Source organism: Pipistrellus kuhlii, unplaced genomic scaffold (genome assembly GCF_014108245.1).
Source record: "Pipistrellus kuhlii isolate mPipKuh1 unplaced genomic scaffold, mPipKuh1.p scaffold_m20_p_19, whole genome shotgun sequence".
Taxonomy (NCBI): Eukaryota; Metazoa; Chordata; class Mammalia; order Chiroptera; family Vespertilionidae; genus Pipistrellus; species Pipistrellus kuhlii.
This window is the reverse complement of record NW_023425504.1, coordinates 8,712,843-8,740,005: the sequence shown is the minus strand read 5'-3', so window position 1 is coordinate 8,740,005 and position 27,163 is coordinate 8,712,843. Positions and strand designations below refer to the sequence as shown.

At 49.5% G+C, this 27,163-nt stretch overlaps 1 long non-coding RNA gene across 1 annotated transcript; it reads left to right on the top strand.

Annotated features, from left to right (window-relative positions):
• Window positions 1-16,746: 16,746 nt before the first annotated feature.
• On the top strand, window positions 16,747-17,513 carry LOC123652578. Its single transcript, XR_006742002.1, has 2 exons — window positions 16,747-17,156; window positions 17,397-17,513. It is a non-coding gene; the product is annotated as an uncharacterized LOC123652578 (long non-coding RNA).
• Window positions 17,514-27,163: the final 9,650 nt, after the last annotated feature.

Sequence of the window (27,163 nt, the reverse complement as noted above, 5' to 3'; positions counted from 1 at the left end):
GTAAAGCAGATGTAGGGTGGCTGGTATGGTCTTACAGAAGAGGGCATAAGTCCTGGACCAAAACTGGAAACAGTGGGCACATGGCTAAATCCTGTTTAAGTCTACGTTTCTCATTATATCACTGTGCCCACTTTTATAAAATCTTTGCTGAGGCAGAATCAAAATAGGTACCTCAGCCCTGGCCATGTTGCTCTGTTGTTTGGAGCATCATTTCATATTACCATAAGTTTGTAGGTTCCATCCCCGGTAGGGCACATACCTAAGTTGCCAGGGCCTAAACCAGAGGCAACCAATCCATGTTTCTCTCCCTCCCCCCCCCCTTCTATCTCCCCCCCACCCCAACCAATACACATATCATGGGTGAGGGTAAAAACCAAATAGGTAAGTCACAGGGCTGCTTCCGACACGACAATGAGCAGAGCTTCACAGACCCACTCCTACTCCCCAGTGAAACTGATGAAAATTATTTCAAAATCAGCCATTTAAATCTCTGTAATGACGCTAAGGGAACAAATACAGTAAGTAATCAAAGAAACATTGATTTAAAAAACCCTACTCTGAGGAGCAATTTAAAAAATTTATCGAAATAAAACTCAGCCTTTGTATAACCCCACCCCCACCCCCAAGAAAAAAATGGGGGGGGGGGGGAAGAAAGTCTACTAAAACTCCAGGTCTCCATGGATTTGACCTGATTTGCCTTTGGAGGGCTGTGACTTCGGGTTTGTCTTTGCCTTTTGGTTGTTTTCCTCGTTTACAATGTGTGCATTTGTGCTTACACAAAGGTCTTGGAAACTTACGTGCAGAAAGGTATGAAAACATATATGTCCTGTACTTGTATCCTTCAGGGTGAAGGCAGTAGTCACAGGCTGACTGGTTTGTCCAGCAGGCACCTTTTCTCTGAGAATTTCCCACTGCACTGACACCCATCTCTTGCTTGTGTGACTGAGTCCCCTGCTGTAGCTACTTGGTTTGATACTTGTGGCTTCACCCTACTAGAGCCAATGTTAGTCTTTGTTCTATTAATGTTTGAGTATTGAACTAGACCCCAAGACTGATTGGTTTCCTGCTAAATCTCTTTAAAGCTATTGCTTTTGATAATTTTACTTGAGAGACCTGCTGTTGATTTCACCGTTGTTCCTGCCCTGTGACACATTTGTTGCTTTGGTTTTTAGGATTTTGGAAAGTACTCGTGATCTTCTAATCAAATTTGCTTGTGGGAGAAGCTCCCACTTGTAGATTTTTATTATTTGCCTGTATACAAGTGTAATCAAGGAAGCTGCTGGTTCTGCCATCAAGGGTGAACCAGGGCGGGGCTCTGAACTCTGACATCTGGGGCATTGATGCCAGGTGCATGGTGGCAGGGTGAGTGACCGCCAGGCCTGGATTGAAGATCTTCCCTTGCCAAGGTAAGAAAGGTAGGGGATAGTCTACTACTTTCCTATGTGAAGTGACACTTTTGACCACTACATGAAGATGGCAAATACATACCTGGATATTGTGGTGGGGCATCTTCTGTTCCTGCTGGAGCAAGACCAGCATGATTCTGCAGAACATCGTTCCACACGTCATGAGGAGCAAAACTGAAAGCAGTGAGCATGCAGCTCATTCCTAGTCAAGCCTGCATTAGGATCTTGGTCCCTTCAGTCTGAAGTGTTTCTCATTGTATAATACTTCCTGGTCTTATAAAGCATTAATAAGGGCAGAATCCAGAAAGGCAGGCCAGTGAACAATTATTTGTTGCATTGTCTCTTAAACGTATCAATACAGTAGCCCCCCCCCCCAAAAGAAAAAGATTCTATAAAAACAAAATACAGTAGATCTTATCCACAGGGCACATGTTCCAAGACCCCCAGTGGATGCCTAAAATTATGGATAGTACTGAGATTATATATATATGAATATATATATATATATATATATATATATATATATACACACACACACACACACACACACACACACACACACATATATATATATCTCCACCCACAAACATACATGCACTTTATAACTTCTCTTTGGCATATCCGAATTGCCAGAATCTTGCTCTTTGGGGCCATTATTAGGTAAAACTAAAGTTTCTTGAACACAAGCACTGTGACACCCTGATAACTGAGAGGGCAACTCAGTGACTAATGGTGTGGGGAAGTGTAGCATTTCCAGCATAGATTGGCTGGACAAAGGGATGATTCATATCCTAGGAGGGATGGAGTGGGACATGAATTATTTATTTCTGGAATTTAACATGTTCCATTGAACATGTTCAGACGACAGTTGACCCTGGATAATTGGAATGGCAGAAAGGGAAACCAAAGATAAAGGTGGACTACTGTACATTTTCCACTACTTGTATAAAATTCCCAATTAACTGAAATTGTAGTCCTCTGTACAGCTTAGCATGGTTTGAACACACATCAAATTAGCTTACCATGGTGGTAATGAAAATTCCCCCCAGGAGAAATGAGAAAAATATTGTGATGGTCTGTCCTGCCTGAAGGCGGGCCACGCTGGGTGGTTGGGCATGCGTCTCTGCCTGGGATTTCATGAAGATCCTGGGCTGCGGGTGTCAGCAGCTCTGTGTTGCCATCCAGTTTAGAGGGGCCCAAGTTGAGAGGGTTTCCTCAGTATGCAGAGTTCAAGGAACGTCCTATGGCCCCCCATAGCAGTAGGAACTTTATATATATTTCTATTATTAAGCTCTGTGTGTTAAGCATTAGTCGCCGTTAGGCCACGAGCTACTTCCACCCAGCCATATAGCTCACCCTACCACCCAACCAGTATGCTGTCCCCTCAGCGTGTGTCCCTCTCTCCAGTGATTGTCAGAAATGCTGTTTGGGTGGTGAGCGGTTTGCAAGGGACTGGAGAGTTAGAAGAGCAGACAGTCAGTGACATTTAGAGTATCATTACTAACAGACTGTATTTCAGCACTGGCACAGTCACAGGTGTCAACAGATGGCCTTGCCAAGCTTGTGATTAGAATCCAGTAATGTATCTTTGTCACAACTCAGATGTGACTTGGCTGCCTGGCTCTGTTGGCTGCCCAGCCAAGTGTATGGTGTCTTCCCTCAGCTGTTGTAGATTCTCTGGGCTGTCGCCATCCACAAGCCAGGGAGTACTTGGGGCTGCTTTACCTGCCACCCTAAGGCCCCCAGAGAGATTTTGAGTAGCGGCTTGCATAGAGGGGTCAGGGGAAAGAGACATTACGAGGTTGTGTGTATGTGCGTGGGGGCGGAGGTGAGGGTGGGAAGGGGTCTTAAACACCCTCAAAGGAAAGTAGGACCTGCAGGGCAAGAACTGAGAGAAGTCCTTGGGAGCCTCAGGGGACTCCCATCTGTTTTCTGATTTGGGATCAGCAAGTACAAACAAACCAACACACATATATGTGAGCATACAAACAAGCAAATAAAACAGGGAGGTTAGATGTTGGCTTGTGACAGTAAGCTGAGACAGTCATAGGGGTCACCTCATGTGTGTTTGTTTTCCTTCACTCTTAAGGAAAACTGCCCTGACTGCTTGGTGCCCAATGTGAGAAAACTCTTGTTCCATTTATGTTGAATGTTTTGTTTAACTTGTGAATAATTCATGTAGGTGCACAAGAGCTCTTTTGCACTTGAAAGGTCATGGGAACACCAGGCACTGTTGCAACTCAAGGAAGTGGAGGCAAATTTGCTGTCACCCTATTGGTGTGGGGCAGAAGCTGACTCTGTAGCTCATCTAGCTCTAGCTGCATCTCCTCCATCAGCTTCTCAGATTCTGGAAGAAGCATGTGCACCCCCTGAGGCAGCACCTCCATCCATACCTCCTTTGTGTACCCACAGAGGGGAAATAAGCTTCTTTAAGATGTGGTGTCATTCTATCTCGGACCTGTGTATGCATTTCTGTTTGCAGGAGTCTTCTTTACATTGATAATGTTTTTTTAAAGTGGCTTTACAGTTTCTCAAATATTTATATTTACTTGAATTTCTGAGTTGAGTCATGAACACCATTATCTTACCTAATAATAGAGAAACATATAAATTGAACATACCTCTGCTATGCCCACAGCCAATGAGAGTGAGTAAGCAAATTAACCCAAGAAAGATGTCGGTTAATTTATACACATACCTGGGTCTCAGGAACCTCCTGGCACCCTGGTCACTCCCAGCTGGCCATCGGAGGGACAGGGGGACCCCTTCCCAAGCCTAAAGCCTTGGGAAGGGCTGGAGCCTGCAATCAGAGGGAAGGGGGGAAAATCAAGGGAAACATATCCTCAGTTGAGGATAAAAAGAAAAATAGAAAGAAATGTCATATCCAGTGAAAGATACATCTTGAAAATGCTTAAAGAAAGTTGTTTTTTCATGGTGAAGGGACTGGAATTTGTGTTGATGAAAACACCTTGGCGGCTCTGATGACTGGCAGTGGCAGCAGGAGCAGGGTGATGGGGCTGGTGCCTTCCCCTGATCAGTCTGATCGCCTCTCACAAAGGAAGGCCAGACTGGGGCTTAGGCCCGCTACCAATAGGGAGCAGGCCTAAACCATCAGTAGGACATACCCTGTGGGCTCCCAGGATGTGAGAGGTGGTAGGCTGGGCTGAGGGACCCCTGCCCAGTGATCAAATTTCATGCCCCAGGCCCCTAGTCCATTACAACGGGTTATTTTCTGCATAGGTTAAAGCTTCTGAAGGATATGTATTAATTTTGTACTCAGCCAACAAGTGAATTGAGATATAACCTTTACTAGTTAGATTCCTCTCCTTCAATTGGTCAGTTCCCTAGTTGAACCTTTCCTTTATTCCTCAATATGGAAATGAATACCTATTTTCAGACGTATAAGACGACTCCCTAATTTTACAGTTAAAACATAGGTTTAGGCCTATATTCGCTGTATAAGACTACCCCCTACCTCCAAGGCAACACCAGTTCATTTTTTAATAGCCCGCCTAACTGACTCTGGCTAATCTGAGCAGGCTTTTTACTAGAACAGAGTGTCATCATATACGCCAGAAAATACGGTAGTTGTCAACAAAAATCTGAAAAACTGAGAATCCTGTAGAATCAAGAATTTACTCATTTATTCAATGACAATCATGTCAACATCTTTTGAACATGATCATAACAATCCAATTCCTGAATTTCCTGGTGAATTTCTTGAGACTCCATTTTTTTCAGAATCCGTGGACCAAAACTCTCATGTTTGGCCTAGGGGATTGGGGGGGGAGGGGGAGCTTATTTTCGGGGGAAGCCTCATATTTCACTCAGAAGGAAACCTGCAAGTAGTTCTTATTTTCGGAGGATGTCTTATATTCAGAGAAACGCAGTACTTGCTGATCACTGGGCCCTGAGGGCCAGCTTTCTGCCGCATTCTCCGGGAAAGCCCTTCCTTGAGGACAAGGGACCTTCTTGCTGGCATCCAGTCTGGACCAGGGGAAGATGGGGCTTTTGTGCCCACTGGGGACCCCCGTCCTCATTCACAGGGCCCCATGGCCTTATCCACTGAACCACTTCCGGGTGTTGCCTCTGGCCCCAATCCATTCTTGGCTTGGCCGCTTCTGGCTGATCATTGAGCCAGACCCCCCAAACCCCAGCATCCTTGTTTAGGTCGCTGCTGCCTGGCAGCAGGCCTCAAGGCCAGCAGGCCTTCTCCCCATCCCTGACCCCCTCCCCACCTCCCAGTATCCCTGGCAACCAGCCTTTCTCCTGCTTAGGTCACAATTGCCTGCCCTTCTCCTGGCCCCGCCCCCTTGCTGACATGACTGCCTTCAGCTGTTCACCTGGCCCCGCCCCCTCACTGACTTGACCATCTTCAGGACTAGACCTGGCCTCGCCCCCTTGTTCCAGAAACCCCGCCCCATCATTCATTGGACCAATGAGCGAGCAGCACTGGCCAGGCTGCCCTGCTCCTCAAACCCCATGGGTGGGGGCGGGGGGGAGGGAGAGCTACCCCCCCACCTCTGGAAGTGTTGTTCGCTGCCTAAAAGCAGGCCTCACCACCAGCAGGACTTCCCCCCACCCAAACACCCCTCCCCACCTCTTCGTATCCCAGGCGACCAGCTTTTCTCCTGCTTAGGTCACAATTGCTTACCCTTCATCTGGACCAATGAGCAAGCAGCACTGGCCAGGCTGCCCTGCTCCTCACATGAGCAGGGGGGGAGGCAGGAGTGCTACCACCCCACCTCTGGAAGTGTTGTTCGCTGCATAAAAGCCCCAAGGGCAGATGGCCTTCTGCTCACAGGTTGCCTGCCACCCAGGGCCCAGGTCCACAAGCATAGGGAGGCCAGCCCCCCCGTTTGGACAGCCATGGGCCTCCGTGAGCCTCGGAGGCCCCCACCGCCCACACCCCAGGGCATCTCACAACGCAGTGTCCTGCGACCCCCACGGCCCTGTCTATGGGCTTTGACATCAGAGAGAGAGCCCTGTCAAGTCTCCCAAAATCACTTTCTACACTGGGGGCACTGACCCGCCCCTACTGAGGTACCCTGTTTGCCCGAAAATAAGATATTGTCTCATATTAATTTTTGCTCCAAAAGGTGCGCTAGGTCTTATTTTCAGGGGTTGTCTTATTTTTCCATGAAGAAGAATACGGTACACATTTATTGTTAAATGAAAATTAAGGAAATATATTACATGTGTAGGGTATGGTGGTATGGTACCATATTTTCCGGCGTATAAGACGACCCCCTAATTTTACAGTTAAAACATAGGTTCAGGCCTATATTCGCTGTATAAGACTACCCCCCCACTTCCAAGGCAATACCAGTTCTTTTTTTAATAGACCGCCTCTCTGACTCTGTCCAATCTGAGCAGGCTTTATACTAGAACACAGTGTCGTCTTATACGCCGGAAAATACAGTAGTTGTCAACACAAATCCGAAAATCAGAGTCCTACAGTATCAAGAATTTACTCATTTATTCAATGACCATCATGTCAACATCTTTTGAACATGATCATAAACAATCCAATTCCTGAATTTCCTGGTGAATTTCTTGTGACTCCATTTCTTTCAGAATCAGTGGACCAAAACTCTCATGTTTGGCCTAGAGGGTAGGGGGAGGGCTTATTTTCAGGGTACGCCTCATATTTCACTCAGAAGGAAACCTGCAAGTAGTTCTTATTTTCGGAGGATGTCTTATTTTCAGGGAAACACAGTACTTACTGATCACTGGGCCCTGAGGGCCAGCTTTCTGCCGCATTCTCCGGGAAAGCCCTTCCTTGAGGACAAGGGACCTTCTTGCTGGCATCCAGTCTGGACCAGGGGAAGATGGGGCTTTTGTGCCCACTGGGGACCCCCATCCTCATTCACAGGGCCCCATGGCCTTATCCACTGGACCACTTCCGGGTGTTGCCTCTGGCCCCAATCCATTCTTGGCTTGGCCGCTTCTGGCTGATCATTGAGCCAGCCCCCCAAAACCCCAGCCTCCTTGTTTAGGTCGCTGCTGCCTGGCAGCAGGCCTCAAGGCCAGCAGGCCTTCTCCCCATCCCTGACCCCCTCCCCACCTCCCAGTATCCCTGGCAACCAGCCTTTCTCCTGCTTAGGTCACAATTGCCTGCCCTTCTCCTGGCCCCGCCCCCTTGCTGACATGACCATCTTCAGCACTAGACCTGGCCTCGGCCCCTTGTTCCAGAAACCCCGCCCTCTCATTCATTGGACCAATGAGCGAGCAGCACTGGCCTGGCTGCCCTGTTCCTCACACTGTGGGGGTCGGTGGGGGGGTCGGGGTGGGGGGGAGAGCGCTACCGCCCCACTTCTGGAAGTGTTGTTCAGTGCCTAAAAGCCCCAAGGGCAGATGGCCTTCTGCTCACAGGTTGCCTGCCACCCAGGACCGAAGTCCAAAAGCATGGGGAGGCCAGCCCACCCATTTTGGACAGCCATGGGCCTCCATGAGCCTCAGAGGCCCCCACTGCCCCCACCACGGGGCATCTCACAACGGAGTGTCCTGCGACCCACATGGCCCTGACTATGGGCTTTGACATCGGGGAGAGAGCTGTGTCAAGTCCCCCAAAATCACTTTCCACTCTGGGGGCACTGACCTGCCCCTACTGAGGTACCCTCTTTCCCCGAAAATAAGATATTGTCTTATATTAATTTTTGCTCCAAAAGGTCCGCTAGGTCTTATTTTCAGGGGTTGTCTTATTTTTCCATGAAGAAGAATACGGTACACAATTATTGTTAAATGAAAATTAAGGAAATTTATTACATGTGTGGGATATGGTGGTACTGTACCGTATTTTCCGTCGTATAAGGCGACCCCCTAATTTTACAGTTAAAACATAGGTTTAGGCCTATATTTGCTGTATAAGACTACAGCAATACCAGTTCCAAGGCAACACCAGTTCTTTTTTTAATGGACCGCCTCTCTGACTCTGGTCAATCTGAGCAGGCTTTTTACTAGAACACAGTGTCGTCTTATACGCCGGAAAATACGGTAGTTGTCAACACAAATCTGAAAAACTGAGAATCCTGTACAATCAAGAATTTACTCATTTATTCAATGACAATCATGTCAACATCTTTTGAACATGATCATAACAATCCAATTCCTGAATTTCCTGGTGAATTTCTTGAGACTCCATTTTTTTCAGAATCAGTGGACCAAAACTCTCATGTTTGGCCTATGGGATTGGGGGGGGAGCTTATTTTCGGGGGACGCCTCATATTTCACTCAGAAGGAAACCTGCAAGTAGTTCTTATTTTCGGAGGATGTCTTATTTTCAGGGAAACGCAGTACTTACTGATCGCTGGGCCCTGAGGGCCAGCTTTCTGCCACATTCTGCGGGAAAGCCCTTCCTTGAGGACAAGGGACCTTCTTTCTGGCATCCAGTCTGGACCAGGGGAAGATGGGGCTTTTGTGCCCACTGGGGTCCTCATTCACAGGGCCCCATGGCCTTATCCACTGGACCACTTCCAGGTGTTGCCTCTGGCCCCAATCCATTCTTGGCTTGGCCGCTTCTGGCTGATCATTGAGCCAGACCCCCCAAACCCCAGCATCCTTGTTTAGGTCGCTGCTGCCTGGCAGCAGGCCTCAAGGCCAGCAGGCCTTCCCCCCATCCCTGACCCCCTCCCCACCTCCCAGTATCCCTGGCAACCAGCCTTTCTCCTGCTTAGGTCACAATTGCCTGCCCTTCTCCTGGCCCCGCCCCCTTGCTGACATGACTGCCTTCAGCTGTTCACCTGGCCCCGCCCCCTCACTGACTTGACCATCTTCAGGACTAGACCTGGCCTCGCCCCCTTGTTCCAGAAACCCCGCCCCATCATTCATTGGACCAATGAGCGAGCAGCACTGGCCAGGCTGCCCTGCTCCTCAAACCCCATGGGTGGGGGCGGGGGGGAGGGAGAGCTACCCCCCCACCTCTGGAAGTGTTGTTCGCTGCCTAAAAGCAGGCCTCACCACCAGCAGGACTTCCCCCCACCCAAACACCCCTCCCCACCTCTTCGTATCCCAGGCGACCAGCTTTTCTCCTGCTTAGGTCACAATTGCTTACCCTTCATCTGGACCAATGAGCAAGCAGCACTGGCCAGGCTGCCCTGCTCCTTACATGAGCAGGGGGGGAGGCAGGAGTGCTACCACCCCACCTCTGGAAGTGTTGTTCGCTGCATAAAAGCCCCAAGGGCAGATGGCCTTCTGCTCACAGGTTGCCTGCCACCCAGGGCCCAGGTCCACAAGCATAGGGAGGCCAGCCCCCCCGTTTGGACAGCCATGGGCCTCCGTGAGCCTCGGAGGCCCCCACCGCCCACACCCCAGGGCATCTCACAACGCAGTGTCCTGCGACCCCCACGGCCCTGTCTATGGGCTTTGACATCAGAGAGAGAGCCCTGTCAAGTCTCCCAAAATCACTTTCTACACTGGGGGCACTGACCCGCCCCTACTGAGGTACCCTGTTTGCCCGAAAATAAGATATTGTCTCATATTAATTTTTGCTCCAAAAGGTGCGCTAGGTCTTATTTTCAGGGGTTGTCTTATTTTTCCATGAAGAAGAATACGGTACACATTTATTGTTAAATGAAAATTAAGGAAATATATTACATGTGTAGGGTATGGTGGTATGGTACCATATTTTCCGGCGTATAAGACGACCCCCTAATTTTACAGTTAAAACATAGGTTCAGGCCTATATTCGCTGTATAAGACTACCCCCCACTTCCAAGGCAATACCAGTTCTTTTTTTAATAGACCGCCTCTCTGACTCTGTCCAATCTGAGCAGGCTTTATACTAGAACACAGTGTCGTCTTATACGCCGGAAAATACAGTAGTTGTCAACACAAATCCGAAAAACTGAGACTCCTACAGTATCAAGAATTTACTCATTTATTCAATGACCATCATGTCAACATCTTTTGAACATGATCATAAACAATCCAATTCCTGAATTTCCTGGTGAATTTCTTGTGACTCCATTTCTTTCAGAATCAGTGGACCAAAACTCTCATGTTTGGCCTAGAGGGTAGGGGGAGGGCTTATTTTCAGGGTACGCCTCATATTTCACTCAGAAGGAAACCTGCAAGTAGTTCTTATTTTCGGAGGATGTCTTATTTTCAGGGAAACGCAGTACTTACTGATCACTGGGCCCTGAGGGCCAGCTTTCTGCCGCATTCTGCGGGAAAGCCCTTCCTTGAGGACAAGGGACCTTCTTGCTGGCATCCAGTCTGGACCAGGGGAAGATGGGGCTTTTGTGCCCACTGGGGACCCCCATCCTCATTCACAGGGCCCCATGGCCTTATCCACTGGACCACTTCCGGGTGTTGCCTCTGGCCCCAATCCATTCTTGGCTTGGCCGCTTCTGGCTGATCATTGAGCCAGCCCCCCAAAACCCCAGCCTCCTTGTTTAGGTCGCTGCTGCCTGGCAGCAGGCCTCAAGGCCAGCAGGCCTTCTCCCCATCCCTGACCCCCTCCCCACCTCCCAGTATCCCTGGCAACCAGCCTTTCTCCTGCTTAGGTCACAATTGCCTGCCCTTCTCCTGGCCCCGCCCCCTTGCTGACATGACCATCTTCAGCACTAGACCTGGCCTCGGCCCCTTGTTCCAGAAACCCCGCCCTCTCATTCATTGGACCAATGAGCGAGCAGCACTGGCCTGGCTGCCCTGTTCCTCACACTGTGGGGGTCGGTGTGGGGGTCGGGGTGGGGGGGAGAGCGCTACCGGCCCACCTCTGGAGGTGTTGTTCGCTGCATAAAAGCCCCAAGGGCAGATGGCCTTCTGCTCACAGGTTGCCTGCCACCCAGGGCCTAGGTCCACAAGCATAGGGAGGCCAGCCCCCCCTTTTGGACAGCCATGGGCCTCCGTGAGCCTCGGAGGCCCCCACCGCCCACACCCCAGGGCATCTCACAACGGAGTGTCCTGCGACCCCCACGGCCCTGTCTATGGGCTTTGACATCGGGGAGAGAGCTGTGTCAAGTCCCCCAAAATCACTTTCCACACTGGGGGCACTAACCCGCCCCTACTGAGGTACCCTCTTTCCCCGAAAATAAGATATTGTCTCATATTAATTTTTGCTCCAAAAGGTGCGCTAGGTCTTATTTTCAGGGGTTGTCTTATTTTTCCATGAAGAAGAATACGGTACACATTTATTGTTAAATGAAAATTAAGGAAATATATTACATGTGTAGGGTATGGTGGTATGGTACCATATTTTCCGGCGTATAAGACGACCCCCTAATTTTACAGTTAAAACATAGGTTCAGGCCTATATTCGCTGTATAAGACTACCCCCCACTTCCAAGGCAATACCAGTTCTTTTTTTAATAGACCGCCTCTCTGACTCTGTCCAATCTGAGCAGGCTTTATACTAGAACACAGTGTCGTCTTATACGCCGGAAAATACAGTAGTTGTCAACACAAATCCGAAAAACTGAGACTCCTACAGTATCAAGAATTTACTCATTTATTCAATGACCATCATGTCAACATCTTTTGAACATGATCATAAACAATCCAATTCCTGAATTTCCTGGTGAATTTCTTGTGACTACATTTCTTTCAGAATCAGTGGACCAAAACTCTCATATTTGGCCTAGAGGGTAGGGGGAGGGCTTATTTTCGGGGGACGCCTCATATTTCACTCAGAAGGAAACCTGCAAGTAGTTCTTATTTTCGGAGGATGTCTTATTTTCAGGGAAACGCAGTACTTACTGATCACTGGGCCCTGAGGGCCAGCTTTCTGCCGCATTCTCGGGGAAAGCCCTTCCTTGAGGACAAGGGACCTTCTTGCTGGCATCCAGTCTGGACCAGGGGAAGGTGGGGCTTTTGCGGTCACTGGGGACCCCCATCCTCATTCACAGGGCCCCATGGCCTTATCCACTGGACTACTTCCGGTATTGCCTCTGGCCCCAATCCATTCTTGGCTTGGCCGCATCTGGCTGATCATTGAGCCAGCCTCCCCAAACCCCATCCTCCTTGTTAAGGTCTCTGCTGCCTAGCAGCAGGCCTCACTGCCAGCAGGCCTTCACCCCATCCCTGACCCCCTCCCCACCTCCCAGTATCCCTGGCAACCAGCCTTTCTCCTGCTTAGGTCACAATTGCCTGCCCTTCTCCTGGCCCCGCCCCCTTGCTGACATGACCATCTTCAGCACTAGACCTGGCCTCGGCCCCTTGTTCCAGAAACCCCGCCCTCTCATTCATTGGACCAATGAGCGAGCAGCACTGGCCTGGCTGCCCTGTTCCTCACACTGTGGGGGTCGGTGTGGGGGTCGGGGTGGGGGGGAGAGCGCTACCGGCCCACCTCTGGAGGTGTTGTTCGCTGCATAAAAGCCCCAAGGGCAGATGGCCTTCTGCTCACAGGTTGCCTGCCACCCAGGGCCTAGGTCCACAAGCATAGGGAGGCCAGCCCCCCCTTTTGGACAGCCATGGGCCTCCGTGAGCCTCGGAGGCCCCCACCGCCCACACCCCAGGGCATCTCACAACGGAGTGTCCTGCGACCCCCACGGCCCTGTCTATGGGCTTTGACATCGGGGAGAGAGCTGTGTCAAGTCCCCCAAAATCACTTTCCACACTGGGGGCACTAACCCGCCCCTACTGAGGTACCCTCTTTCCCCGAAAATAAGATATTGTCTCATATTAATTTTTGCTCCAAAAGGTGTGCTAGGTCTTATTTTCAGAGGTTGTCTTATTTTTCCATGAAGAAGAATACGGTACACATTTATTGTTAAATGAAAATTAAGGAAATATATTACATGTGTAGGGTATGGTGGTATGGTACCATATTTTCCGGCGTATAAGACGACCCCCTAATTTTACAGTTAAAACATAGGTTCAGGCCTATATTCGCTGTATAAGACTACCCCCCACTTCCAAGGCAATACCAGTTCTTTTTTTAATAGACCGCCTCTCTGACTCTGTCCAATCTGAGCAGGCTTTATACTAGAACACAGTGTCGTCTTATACGCCGGAAAATACAGTAGTTGTCAACACAAATCCGAAAAACTGAGACTCCTACAGTATCAAGAATTTACTCATTTATTCAATGACCATCATGTCAACATCTTTTGAACATGATCATAAACAATCCAATTCCTGAATTTCCTGGTGAATTTCTTGTGACTCCATTTCTTTCAGAATCAGTGGACCAAAACTCTCATGTTTGGCCTAGAGGGTAGGGGGAGGGCTTATTTTCAGGGTACGCCTCATATTTCACTCAGAAGGAAACCTGCAAGTAGTTCTTATTTTCGGAGGATGTCTTATTTTCAGGGAAACGCAGTACTTACTGATCACTGGGCCCTGAGGGCCAGCTTTCTGCCGCATTCTGCGGGAAAGCCCTTCCTTGAGGACAAGGGACCTTCTTGCTGGCATCCAGTCTGGACCAGGGGAAGATGGGGCTTTTGTGCCCACTGGGGACCCCCATCCTCATTCACAGGGCCCCATGGCCTTATCCACTGGACCACTTCCGGGTGTTGCCTCTGGCCCCAATCCATTCTTGGCTTGGCCGCTTCTGGCTGATCATTGAGCCAGCCCCCCAAAACCCCAGCCTCCTTGTTTAGGTCGCTGCTGCCTGGCAGCAGGCCTTCTCCCCATCCCTGACCCCCTCCCCACCTCCCAGTATCCCTGGCAACCAGCCTTTCTCCTGCTTAGGTCACAATTGCCTGCCCTTCTCCTGGCCCCGCCCCCTTGCTGACATGACCATCTTCAGCACTAGACCTGGCCTCGGCCCCTTGTTCCAGAAACCCCGCCCCCTCATTCATTGGACCAATGAGCGAGCAGCACTGGCCTGGCTGCCCTGTTCCTCACACTGTGGGGGTCGGTGTGGGGGTCGGGGTGGGGGGGAGAGCGCTACCGGCCCACCTCTGGAGGTGTTGTTCGCTGCATAAAAGCCCCAAGGGCAGATGGCCTTCTGCTCACAGGTTGCCTGCCACCCAGGGCCTAGGTCCACAAGCATAGGGAGGCCAGCCCCCCCTTTTGGACAGCCATGGGCCTCCGTGAGCCTCGGAGGCCCCCACCGCCCACACCCCAGGGCATCTCACAACGGAGTGTCCTGCGACCCCCACGGCCCTGTCTATGGGCTTTGACATCGGGGAGAGAGCTGTGTCAAGTCCCCCAAAATCACTTTCCACACTGGGGGCACTAACCCGCCCCTACTGAGGTACCCTCTTTCCCCGAAAATAAGATATTGTCTTATATTAATTTTTGCTCCAAAAGGTCCGCTAGGTCTTATTTTCAGGGGTTGTCTTATTTTTCCATGAAGAAGAATACGGTACACAATTATTGTTAAATGAAAATTAAGGAAATTTATTACATGTGTGGGATATGGTGGTACTGTACCGTATTTTCCGTCGTATAAGGCGACCCCCTAATTTTACAGTTAAAACATAGGTTTAGGCCTATATTTGCTGTATAAGACTACAGCAATACCAGTTCCAAGGCAACACCAGTTCTTTTTTTAATGGACCGCCTCTCTGACTCTGGCCAATCTGAGCAGGCTTTTTACTAGAACACAGTGTCGTCTTATATGCCGGAAAATATGGTAATGTCATGATTGGACAGCATCCAACAACTCTTACTTTTGACTCTTTGTTTCTATACTGATAATCCTGTTGACTCCAAGAAAGAAGATACCACTAAGAAGGGCGCCTGGTGGCTAACTGGGCTCAAAAACAAAAACAAAAACAAAACCAGAGACCACAGCCATTTCTACACAGGGGCTTGTCAGGAAAACTGCACTTCAGGAAGAAACCTACACTGAACTGCCAGCTTGCACTGTGTTCCTGCCATCTTAGCCAACTCGTTTAAAGTAGTTCTGCAATTGTATTTCAACTAATAGGACTGAGACTTTCCCCAGCTAATCCCCAGCTGCCACAGCTATATCCCTCATCAGCATCTTCACCAACCAATCAGTGTTTCCATTAGGACCCATCAGGACAGTGCTTTCTGGACCAATCAAACCGGGAGGACTTGGCATCCTCATGTGCCCAAGGACAGAGTAATCTGGGACCAGGGCTGGGGACTTCTGTCTATATAAGTCAGCTCCCCTCTGCCTGGGAGAGCAAACTTTCCTTTTTGACTGAGCATTTGATGTTTCCCTGGCTGCAGGTGACACACCAAAGAAGGAACACAAAAGACAGAGCAGGGCAGGGCAGAGCAGAGCAGAGCAGTTTAGCTGGAGAGGGGCTTTGCCCCAGGGCCTCCTCATAGCCCTGCAGTTTCCTAATTGAGCTGTAATACTACTGAGCTATTCCACAGCCCTGGTGTTGTCACAGCCATGTTGTATCACAGTTGAGCTGTTTGCACTGAATACATTTTCCTTCTTCCGTGCACCCCAGATTGGGATTCCTGTTGGTGTTGGATTGGTGCCAAGGACCATTGGTTGACAACCCTCTTTTGGCCTCTTAAAAAGTACATTAGGAGATTTCTTATCATTTAACCCTCTTTACATTAATTGTTCGTGGTGCATTATTGTAATATCCTGCTCTGGATTATGTTGGCCAACATTTGGGACTTTTTAATTTTGGTGCAATGCAATACTTCTCTGGCTGAAGGAGACATCCATAGGCAGGGAAATGTGTTCACAGACTGCAAGGTCAGCAAAGGATATGCTGGGGCCCAGGGACTGAAGGGGTGAAAAGGCAGGAAGCCATCCCTCTCCTCCCTTCCCCTGGCCCTGACCAGGCTCACAGCCCAGTTTCTCTGGCCTCCTTGTAGGCGGAGCCCGCGCATGCGCCTCCTGTGACCCGTGCCCGCCCTCCTCGGGCCTGGGCCCGCCTCTGCACAGTGGCGCTGCCCTCCCCTCCTCCCCGCCCACCTCCGCTCAGCCCCGCCTACGTCCGCTCAGGCCCGCCCACGCCCGCTCAGCTCCGCCCACCTCCGCCCAGCCCAACCCACCTCCGCCCAGCCCAGCCCAAACCTGGCGCCAGAGGGAGCCAGCGCGGTGCGATGGAGGGCCGAATGCAGCTGATCAAGGCCCTCCTGGCCTTACCCCTCAGGCACCGGAGGCCTCGCTGGAGGAACCCCATCCCCTTCCCCGAGACGTTTGACGGCGACACCGACCGGCTCCCGGAGTTCATCGTGCAGACGGGCGCCTACATGCTGGTGGACGACACGCTGTTCTGCAGCGATGCCCTGAAGGTGACGTTCCTCATCACCCGCCTCAAGGGGCCGGCCCTGCAGTGGGTGATCCCCTACATCAGGAAGGACAGCCCCCTGCTCAAGGATTACCGGGGCTTCCTGGCCGAGATGAAGCGGGTCTTTGGCTGGGTGGAGGACGAGGACTTCTAGGCCAGGAGACCCTCGCTCGGGCCCGCCCTGGGACAGGTGCTCTCCGGGGAGGCTGGCGGCTGCCGCCCAGATCAGCATGGGCGTCGTCCTCCCACAGCACCTCCCCATCCCTGTGTTCCAGTGGCGGTGATCTCCCCGTGCTCCTGTTCCCTCCCACCTAGTGCTTGCCTTTGTTCCAGGAATAGCGCCCCAGGTTCCTGCTGCAGTTGGGTGGCTCTGGAGTGCGCCACCGCTGGCCGCCCCCTGCTGCGAGCCCGGCCCCTCCCCTGCGGACTTGGACTCTGTCCTGGGCTCCAGCTGCGAGCTGGGCTCCCGCTGCACACTGGACAGACCCCCGCAGACCAGCCTTTGCCAACTTCTCCCTGCCAGGCCAGCGGGCCTGCATAGGTGTGCCCAGGGACCAGCGCTGAGGCTTCCAGCACCATCCACCACCTCCCACCTACAGACTGCAGCCGCCAGTGATCTCTTCTCACCCAGGAGGTATCTGAGCTGGCCACAGCCCTTGGACAGTCATTCCAGCAGCTCGCCAAGCCCTTGGAGGGGCCGGCCAGCCTTTCTCCTTCAGCGGGGCCCATTCCCTCCCTGCTCCCAGAGACACCTTCTATTCCTGCCAGGTGGCTGCCAGGTCCCAGGGGTGCCCAGCAGCCAAGTCGAGCCACTCGTTTACTCCCGTGGACCTGTTCGTTTTGCCCAGCACCCAGTTCTCTTCTGAGTTTGCAGCTGTCTCTCTGGTGTGTGCCTTTTGTTCAACACAGTGACCCCTGCACTCTGCCCTGCTCTTCTACACTACCTAGACAACAGTCTTTTCCTTATTTTCAATAAATGTCAGATGCTATTGAAAAAGAAATTGAGTCTCAATTCATGTGGGGCCTCTCCCTCCCTGGTCCAATACATGGGGTCTGTGTCTTGTTCAGCAGGTATGCCCCTGCCATTCTGTGGCTGGCATTGAGTCTAGCCTTATAACATAGCAATGGCAGTCCCCTGGTGGTCCTGCAGGTGCAGACCCTCTGCTGATCATGCAGTCCCAGAGGCTGACTCTTCCAAACCAGTCAGTCCCGTGCCCCTTAGGAAGTGGGCCTTGATCTTTTTTTGGCCAAGGTGATGTAAGGAGAACTCAGCTAGGAGGCTTTTCAGAGGTCTCTTTCCAAAAGCTGCCTGAAAGCACAACACCTGATTGTTATAAACTGAGAGTCTCACACATTTGTTGGTGAACACCCACCCAGGTGTTATTTGACCCATTTTTCAGGGAACCAAAGGAATGACAGAGGAGCTTAGAAAATGCATTGAGATTTTTGAAGCCATGATCTACTAAGTAAAATTTTATTTAGTATTTCTAATTGTGTTTAGATTTGTTTGGATTTTGTAGGTACACAATCAATATCTTCAAATAATGATTTTTATTTCTTTTCCAATCTTAATATATTTTATTTCATTTTATTTGCTAATTGTGCTAAGACATCTACAACATTGTGAATTAAAATGATGATTGTGGCCCTAGCCAGTTTGTCTCAGTGGAAAGAGCATCGTCCTGTGGACTGAAGTGTCCTGGGTTCAAGTCCAGACAAGGGCACACACCTCAGTTGCAGGCTACTCCCTGGCCCAGGCCCTGGTCAGGGCGCATGCAGGAGACAAATTGATGTGTTTCTTTCACATGGATGTTTCTCTCTGTCTTTCCCTCTCTCTTCCACTCTTTCTAAAAATCAATGGAAAAATATCGTGGGTGAGGATTAAAATATGAATGAATGAATGGATTAATGAATAAATGAATGAATGAAATCGTGATGGTGGACAATTCTGTCTAGTTCATGACCTCAAAGGAAAGCATTTGATATTCAACTACTAAATATTATCATAGTTCTAGTTTTTTTCTAGAAATACTTTATCATTCTCAAGAGCTTAGTGTCAAATTATTCATAAAAATTATATTTACATAGTAATATATGTGTATAAATGTTTATATCTCTCTATATAAAAACCTAAGGGACCAAAAAACGAACCAGTGGACTTGTCGCTATGACACACACTGACCACCAGGGAGCAGATGCTGCGTACAGAAGGTTCCCCCTGGTGGTCAGTGCACTCCCACAGCCAACCCCCTGGGCCAGCCATCATCCTACAGTCCCTCCCCCCATCCGCACGCCTGCCAGCCAATCTCCTGTGGCCCCGATTGCCCTGATTGCTGGCCAAGCTGACGGACCCTACCTGTGCACGAATTCATGCTCTGGGCCGCTAGTGTGTATATAATGATGGATATGACTCAGAAAATATACCTATGAGTAACTTATCAGTAAATAAATAAATAGATAGGAAGAGAAATAGAAAATGTAGTAAAGTATGATGGGAGTTGCATGAGCTATTTTTGTAACTTTTCTGAAATTTAAAATTATTTCTTACATTTTCAAAGGTAGACAAAAACACCCTGGCTGGTATACCTTAATTGGTTGAGCATTGTCCCATGCATTGAAAGATCACCAGTCTGATTACAGGTCAGGGAGTGAACCCTGATTTTGGGTTCGGTTCTGGGTTGGGGTGCATGGATGAGGCAACCAATTGATGTTTCTCTCTCCCTCCCTCTCTCTATCAAATCAATTTAACAAAAGAGGACAAAACAAATGTATATACCCATGTGTATGCATTTTTCTACCGATAATACATAGGTTGTTTCTAATTTTTATTTACTACAAACAGGACTGCTGCTCATGTTCTTCTAGAATCTAGGTTATTCACTTCTGAAGTCGCCCTTTCTAAGCAATTACCCAGGATACAATCCACCCCACCCAGCCCACCAAGCCAAACAATGGAACTGTTTCCATACTTACTGAGGGTTGTTTTTTTTGTTGTTTTTGTTTTGTTTTGTTTTGTTTTGTTTGCATAAAAATACTATCTGCTGCCTGGCTATGCACAGATGAGGCTGCTTTCAAAGGTGTCATACAGTTCAGAGGTTCTAATCAAACACACATTTTTTTTAAATGCTGTAGTTAACTTCCTTATTGAATTTGCTCATTTGTAGGATATGCATGTCATATTGAGGCATTGTCACATTTATTTTTTGTACAATTTCAGTTTTGCTATACACTATCATAAGTAGCATATGAAAGGATAAGGATTTCTCCATATCCATTCTACATTTGATATTGTCATTATTTTTACATTTGCCAATCTAATAGTTTTGAAATAGGATCCCGTTTTTTGTTGTTCTATTTAAAATCCTCTCTGATTACTCATGTGATTATGCATCTCTTCAAAATTTCCTCACTTGAAATTGATTGTTCATATTTCTTTTCTATATCTTTCATGCCCTTTTTAACTACTATCCACTCTCTTCCACCCTGTTCTGTGCCCAGGAGGCTGACCTTTATGGATTGCATAAATGGTGCTCTTGCTCTCTGGCTTCTGGTTGAGTTTGGCAAACCACATCTACCAGATTGAGAAGTGACTGTGACTGAGTTCTTCTAGCAAAGGTTGCAAATCCCGCCGGGACCAGTTTGGCTCAGTGGATAGAGCATCGGCCTGCGGATTGAAAGGTCCCGGGTTCGATTCCGGTCAAGGGCATGTACCTTGGTTGCCGGCACATCCCCAGTAGGGAGTGTGTAAGAGGCAGCTGATCGATGATTCTCTCTCATCGATGTTTCTAACTCTCTGTCCCTCTCTCTTCCTCTCTGTGAAAAATCAATAAAATATATTAAAAAACAAACAAAAACAAACAAAAAAAAAACAAAGGTTGCAAATCCTGTCCAGGTTTCTCTCCTATAGTTCTTATGTTCTAGTAACCATTCCCTTCCCTTACCACTTAAAGTTGTGGTTGGAGTTAACAGATCCCCCCTATTGCCAGCCAAGGATATAAAAAAATCATTTGTTGGTTTCAGTATTATTCCGCTATTGATATCGTAATGCTTCATAAGAAATTTCCCCAAAACTTATAACAGTAATTTTTTTTTCTCCATGCTCACATGCTCTGGGCCATCTGGGTTATTCTGCTTCAGGATACAGTTAGGGTAGGCTTGTCTCTAGGATACAGATTGTGTTTAAATCTGCTCCAGGTAAGTCACTGGGTATTTTAATATGAAGGCTCAACAACTATGTGGGGCATGCTCTTCTCATGACAATCACGGGAGACAAAAGAGACTATCAAAAGCACCCAAGCATATTGACATCTTTTATGCACTTCATGTCTGCTCATATATTCAATTAAACAAAAGTAAGTATATGACCAAGCCTAGATTCAGAGGAACAGGTATGTACACTCCACTCAAAGAGTCAGAGAAATGGGGAGTGAATGACCTTCAATTGCTGAAGAATGAAGCAAAAGTGCTATATCTACACAATGGAATACTATTCAACCATAAAAAGTAATGAAGGATTGACACATGCTACCCCATGATGAACATAGAAAACATAATAGGAAGTGAAAGAAGCCAGGCATAAAGACCACATATTGTATGCTTCTATATGAAGTGTTCAAAATAAGCAAAAATATCAATGCAGAGACTCAATTTGTGGTTGGCAGAGCTTGGGGAAGGGGAGGAAAGGGAGGCACATGTTTTCCTTTGGGAGTAATAAAAATTTTTGTAACGGTATCTTAATTATAGCTTTCAAGTCACTCTGGGTCCCCAGCACACACACAAAAGAAGGTTAATTGGATTTTTATATGTCCCTCTTACATCCATGTTCCTTTTTGTCAGTCTTTATATTTCTTCCTTCTTCTGAGCTAAGGCTTCTTGATTGGGTATTGAGTAGACTGCCAGAATAAGGTGAGGGAAACAAGCCAAACATGACAATCAGAAGGGGTGAGCTTGCAAAATGATGAGAAAGAAACTCCCTTCTCGCTAGCAAATGTCATTCTTTTGTCCCTGTAAGGAGTCTTGATTTCTTTTCCTTTTCTGCCTGAGAAAGTAATAATTGTATGGTCCTGATGTCATCAAACAAGTTTGTACCTCACTTAACCACAGTTCTGTATTCCTTACCCCACTACTTACACAAGCAAGTCTCCAAAGATATTTTCAGCATGAAAGATGAGTTGGTGTGATACAATCAGTGTAGTCCAAGGAACAATCCCTAAGAGAGCCATTCTGGCAGGAGGAAGAAACTCTCAGGGGTATTTTTGTTGAGCCAGGTAGGGTGTTTCCGACATTTTCCAAAGGATACCCATTGTACCAACCTCTAGAGCCACGTGGACAAGGGTCATAGGGAATATTCTGGACCTACTCACTAAGCAAACTTGAAACCACTTTAACAGAATCTATGTTTAAAACCAAACAGTGATCATGCTTAACACGACCATCCCTCCACCTCATCCAGGAAGGCAGACTGCCAGCACGTTCACCTAGAGCAGTGTTTCCCAAACTTTTGACATATGTGTACCCTTTCTATAATTTTCGTAACGCTGAGTACCCCCTGTACTCATGAGAACGTAGAATTAGGCGCAGCTAAGCACGGTGCAGTGCATATCCCCACCAAACTCCGGTGTAGCGTGTACCCCACCAAACTCTTCCCATACCCTCCACACTTTGGGAAACACTGACCTAGAGCAATATACTTAACTGCTTTCAATTGTCTTAAGAAACCTGTGAACCATAATCACCACATTGTATTAACTCAAATGTTTCCTCTGATTTCAAGAAGAGTTTGATCTATTGCATGCCAAATTGTAAGTTAATGTTTTCACTATTTCTGGAAACAAAGCACTGTCAGATACATAACAAAGATAATGCACATCTAGATCCACGTACAGACTTATGAACAACTAAACATGAAGGGCAAAGGTTTACCTGTTCATAAGGAGAGAGGAAAGTCAGTAAAAATCACTGCTGTGGTTGATTTTTCTTTCATATGTTCTGGAAAAATCACCTAAATTAGAAACGAGGCAGAGTTAATTGAGTGTTGTCTTACAAGCCCACCTTTAACTGACTACTGGGATACAAGTTTTCCCAGCCACACATGAGGTAGCAGAGGCTTTTTATCAGCAAGCACTGTGGACATAAGAAGTTAGCATGCAGAGGGTAATGCAGCTTTTTATTTTAAATTTTCTGCCTGTTGGAGAAAGTTATAATATTATGGTCCTGCAGATCATCAACAAGGTTTGTACCTAAATGAAGGGCAGTTCTGCGTTCCTTTCCCCAGTCCTTAGAATAGGGGTGTCGAACTCAATCAGAGAAGGGGCCAAAATCTAAAATCCAGCCTAAATCGCGGGCCGAATGGTTTACTGAACAGTCATAAACTGTCATTGTGATGGAAACGCAGCGGAGTGCAGTGATGACAGCGTGGTGCGGGCCACATTGCAAGGCCTGGCGGGACGGATTTGGCCCGCGGGCCTTGTGTTTGACACATGTGCCTTAGAAGATGAAGGCTCCAAAAATGCCAATGCATTTTCTAAGCACCTCTGTCATTCCTTTGGTTCCCTGAAAAATGGGTCAAATAACACCTGGGTGGGTGTTCACCAACAAATGTGTGGGACTCTCAGTTTATAACAATCAGGTGTTGTGCTTTCAGGCAGCTTTTGGAAAGAGACCTCTGAAAAGCCTCCTAGCTGAGTTCTCCTTACATCACCTTGGCCAAAAAAAGATCAAGGCCCACTTCCTAAGGGGCACGGGACTGACTGGTTTGGAAGAGTCAGCCTCTGGGACTGCATGATCAGCAGAGGGTCTGCACCTGCAGGACCACCAGGGGACTGCCATTGCTATGTTATAAGGCTAGACTCAATGCCAGCCACAGAATGGCAGGGGCATACCTGCTGAACAAGACATAGACCCCATGTATTGGACCAGGGAGGGAGAGGCCCCACATGAATTGAGACTCAATTTCTTTTTCAATAGCATCTGACATTTATTGAAAATAAGGAAAAGACTGTTGTCTAGGTAGTGTAGAAGAGCAGGGCAGAGTGCAGGGGTCACTGTGTTGAACAAAAGGCACACACCAGAGAGACAGCTGCAAACTCAGAAGAGAACTGGGTGCTGGGCAAAACGAACAGGTCCACAGGAGTAAACGAGTGGCTCGACTTGGCTGCTGGGCACCCCTGGGACCTGGCAGCCACCTGGCAGGAATAGAAGGTGTCTCTGGGAGCAGGGAGGGAATGGGCCCCGCTGAAGGAGAAAGGCTGGCCGGCCCCTCCAAGGGCTTGGCGAGCTGCTGGAATGACTGTCCAAGGGCTGTGGCCAGCTCAGATACCTCCTGGGTGAGAAGAGATCACTGGCGGCTGCAGTCTGTAGGTGGGAGGTGGTGGATGGTGCTGGAAGCCTCAGCGCTGGTCCCTGGGCACACCTATGCAGGCCCGCTGGCCTGGCAGGGAGAAGTTGGCAAAGGCTGGTCTGCGGGGGTCTGTCCAGTGTGCAGCGGGAGCCCAGCTCGCAGCTGGAGCCCAGGACAGAGTCCAAGTCCGCAGGGGAGGGGCCGGGCTCGCAGCAGGGGGCGGCCAGCGGTGGCGCACTCCAGAGCCACCCAACTGCAGCAGGAACCTGGGGCGCTATTCCTGGAACAAAGGCAAGCACTAGGTGGGAGGGAACAGGAGCACGGGGAGATCACCGCCACTGGAACACAGGGATGGGGAGGTGCTGTGGGAGGACGACGCCCATGCTGATCTGGGCGGCAGCCGCCAGCCTCCCCGGAGAGCACCTGTCCCAGGGCGGGCCCGAGCGAGGGTCTCCTGGCCTAGAAGTCCTCGTCCTCCACCCAGCCAAAGACCCGCTTCATCTCGGCCAGGAAGCCCCGGTAATCCTTGAGCAGGGGGCTGTCCTTCCTGATGTAGGGGATCACCCACTGCAGGGCCGGCCCCTTGAGGCGGGTGATGAGGAACGTCACCTTCAGGGCATCGCTGCAGAACAGCGTGTCGTCCACCAGCATGTAGGCGCCCGTCTGCACGATGAACTCCGGGAGCCGGTCGGTGTCGCCGTCAAATGTCTCCGGGAAGGGGATGGGGTTCCTCCAGCGAGGCCTCCGGTGCCTGAGGGGTAAGGCCAGGAGGGCCTTGATCAGCTGCATTCGGCCCTCCATCGCACCGCGCTGGCTCCCTCTGGCGCCAGGTTTGGGCTGGGCTGGGCGGAGGTGGGTTGGGCTGGGCGGAGGTGGGCGGAGCTGAGCGGGCGTGGGCGGGGCTGAGCGGACGTAGGCGGGGCTGAGCGGAGGTGGGCGGGGAGGAGGGGAGGGCAGCGCCACTGTGCAGAGGCGGGCCCAGGCCCGAGGAGGGCGGGCACGGGTCACAGGAGGCGCATGCGCGGGCTCCGCCTACAAGGAGGCCAGAGAAACTGGGCTGTGAGCCTGGTCAGGGCCAGGGGAAGGGAGGAGAGGGGATGGCTTCCTGCCTTTTCACCCCTTCAGTCCCTGGGCCCCAGCATATCCTTTGCTGACCTTGCAGTCTGTGAACACATTTCCCTGCCTATGGATGTCTCCTTCAGCCAGAGAAGTATTGCACTGCACCAAAATTAAAAAGTCCCAAATGTTGGCCAACATAATCCAGAGCAGGATATTACAATAATGCACCACGAACAATTAATGTAAAGAGGGTTAAATGATAAGAAATCTCCTAATGTACTTTTTAAGAGGCCAAAAGAGGGTTGTCAACCAATGGTCCTTGGCACCAATCCAACACCAACAGGAATCCCAATCTGGGGTGCACGGAAGAAGGAAAATGTATTCAGTGCAAACAGCTCAACTGTGATACAACATGGCTGTGACAACACCAGGGCTGTGGAATAGCTCAGTAGTATTACAGCTCAATTAGGAAACTGCAGGGCTATGAGGAGGCCCTGGGGCAAAGCCCCTCTCCAGCTAAACTGCTCTGCTCTGCTCTGCCCTGCCCTGCTCTGTCTTTTGTGTTCCTTCTTTGGTGTTTCACCTGCAGCCAGGGAAACATCAAATGCTCAGTCAAAAAGGAAAGTTTGCTCTCCCAGGCAGAGGGGAGCTGACTTATATAGACAGAAGTCCCCAGCCCTGGTCCCAGATTACTCTGTCCTTGGGCACATGAGGATGCCAAGTCCTCCCGGTTTGATTGGTCCAAAAAGCACTGTCCTGATGGGTCCTAATGGAAACACTGATTGGTTGGTGAAGATGCTGATGAGGGATATAGCTGTGGCAGCTGGGGATTAGCTGGGGAAAGTCTCAGTCCTATTAGTTGAAATACAATTGCAGAACTACTTTAAACGAGTTGGCTAAGATGGCAGGAACACAGTGCAAGCTGGCAGTTCAGTGTAGGTTTCTTCCTGAAGTGCAGTTTTCCTGACAGGCCCCTGTGTAGAAATGGCTGTGGTCTCTGGTTTTGTTTTTGTTTTTGTTTTTGAGCCCAGTTAGCCACCAGGCGCCCTTCTTAGTGGTATCTTCTTTCTTGGAGTCAACAGGATTATCAGTATAGAAACAAAGAGTCAAAAGTAAGAGTTGTTGGATGCTGTCCAATCATGACATTACCATATTTTCCGGCATATAAGACGACACTGTGTTCTAGTAAAAAGCCTGCTCAGATTGGCCAGAGTCAGAGAGGCGGTCCATTAAAAAAAGAACTGGTGTTGCCTTGGAACTGGTATTGCTGTAGTCTTATACAGCAAATATAGGCCTAAACCTATGTTTTAACTGTAAAATTAGGGGGTCGCCTTATACGACGGAAAATACGGTACAGTACCACCATATCCCACACATGTAATAAATTTCCTTAATTTTCATTTAACAATAATTGTGTACCGTATTCTTCTTCATGGAAAAATAAGACAACCCCTGAAAATAAGACCTAGCGGACCTTTTGGAGCAAAAATTAATATAAGACAATATCTTATTTTCGGGGAAAGAGGGTACCTCAGTAGGGGCGGGTTAGTGCCCCCAGTGTGGAAAGTGATTTTGGGGGACTTGACACAGCTCTCTCCCCGATGTCAAAGCCCATAGACAGGGCCGTGGGGGTCGCAGGACACTCCGTTGTGAGATGCCCCGTGGTGGGGGTGGTGGGGGCCTCCCAGTCTCATGGAGGCCCATGGCTGTCCAAAAGGGGGGGCTGGCCTCCCTATGCTTGTGGACCTGGGCCCTGGGTGGCAGGCAACCTGTGAGCAGAAGGCCATCTGCCCTTGGGGCTTTTATGCAGCGAACAACACCTCCAGAGGTGGGCCGGTAGCGCTCTCCCCCCCACCCCGACCCCCACACCGACCCCCACAGTGTGAGGAACAGGGCAGCCAGGCCAGTGCTGCTCGCTCATTGGTCCAATGAATGAGAGGGCGGGGTTTCTGGAACAAGGGGCCGAGGCCAGGTCTAGTGCTGAAGATGGTCATGTCAGCAAGGGGGCGGGGCCAGGAGAAGGGCAGGCAATTGTGACCTAAGCAGGAGAAAGGCTGGTTGCCAGGGATACTGGGAGGTGGGGAGGGGGTCAGGGATGGGGAGAAGGCCTGCTGGCCTTGAGGCCTGCTGCCAGGCAGCAGCGACCTAAACAAGGAGGCTGGGGTTTTGGGGGGCTGGCTCAATGATCAGCCAGAAGCGGCCAAGCCAAGAATGGATTGGGGCCAGAGGCAACACCCGGAAGT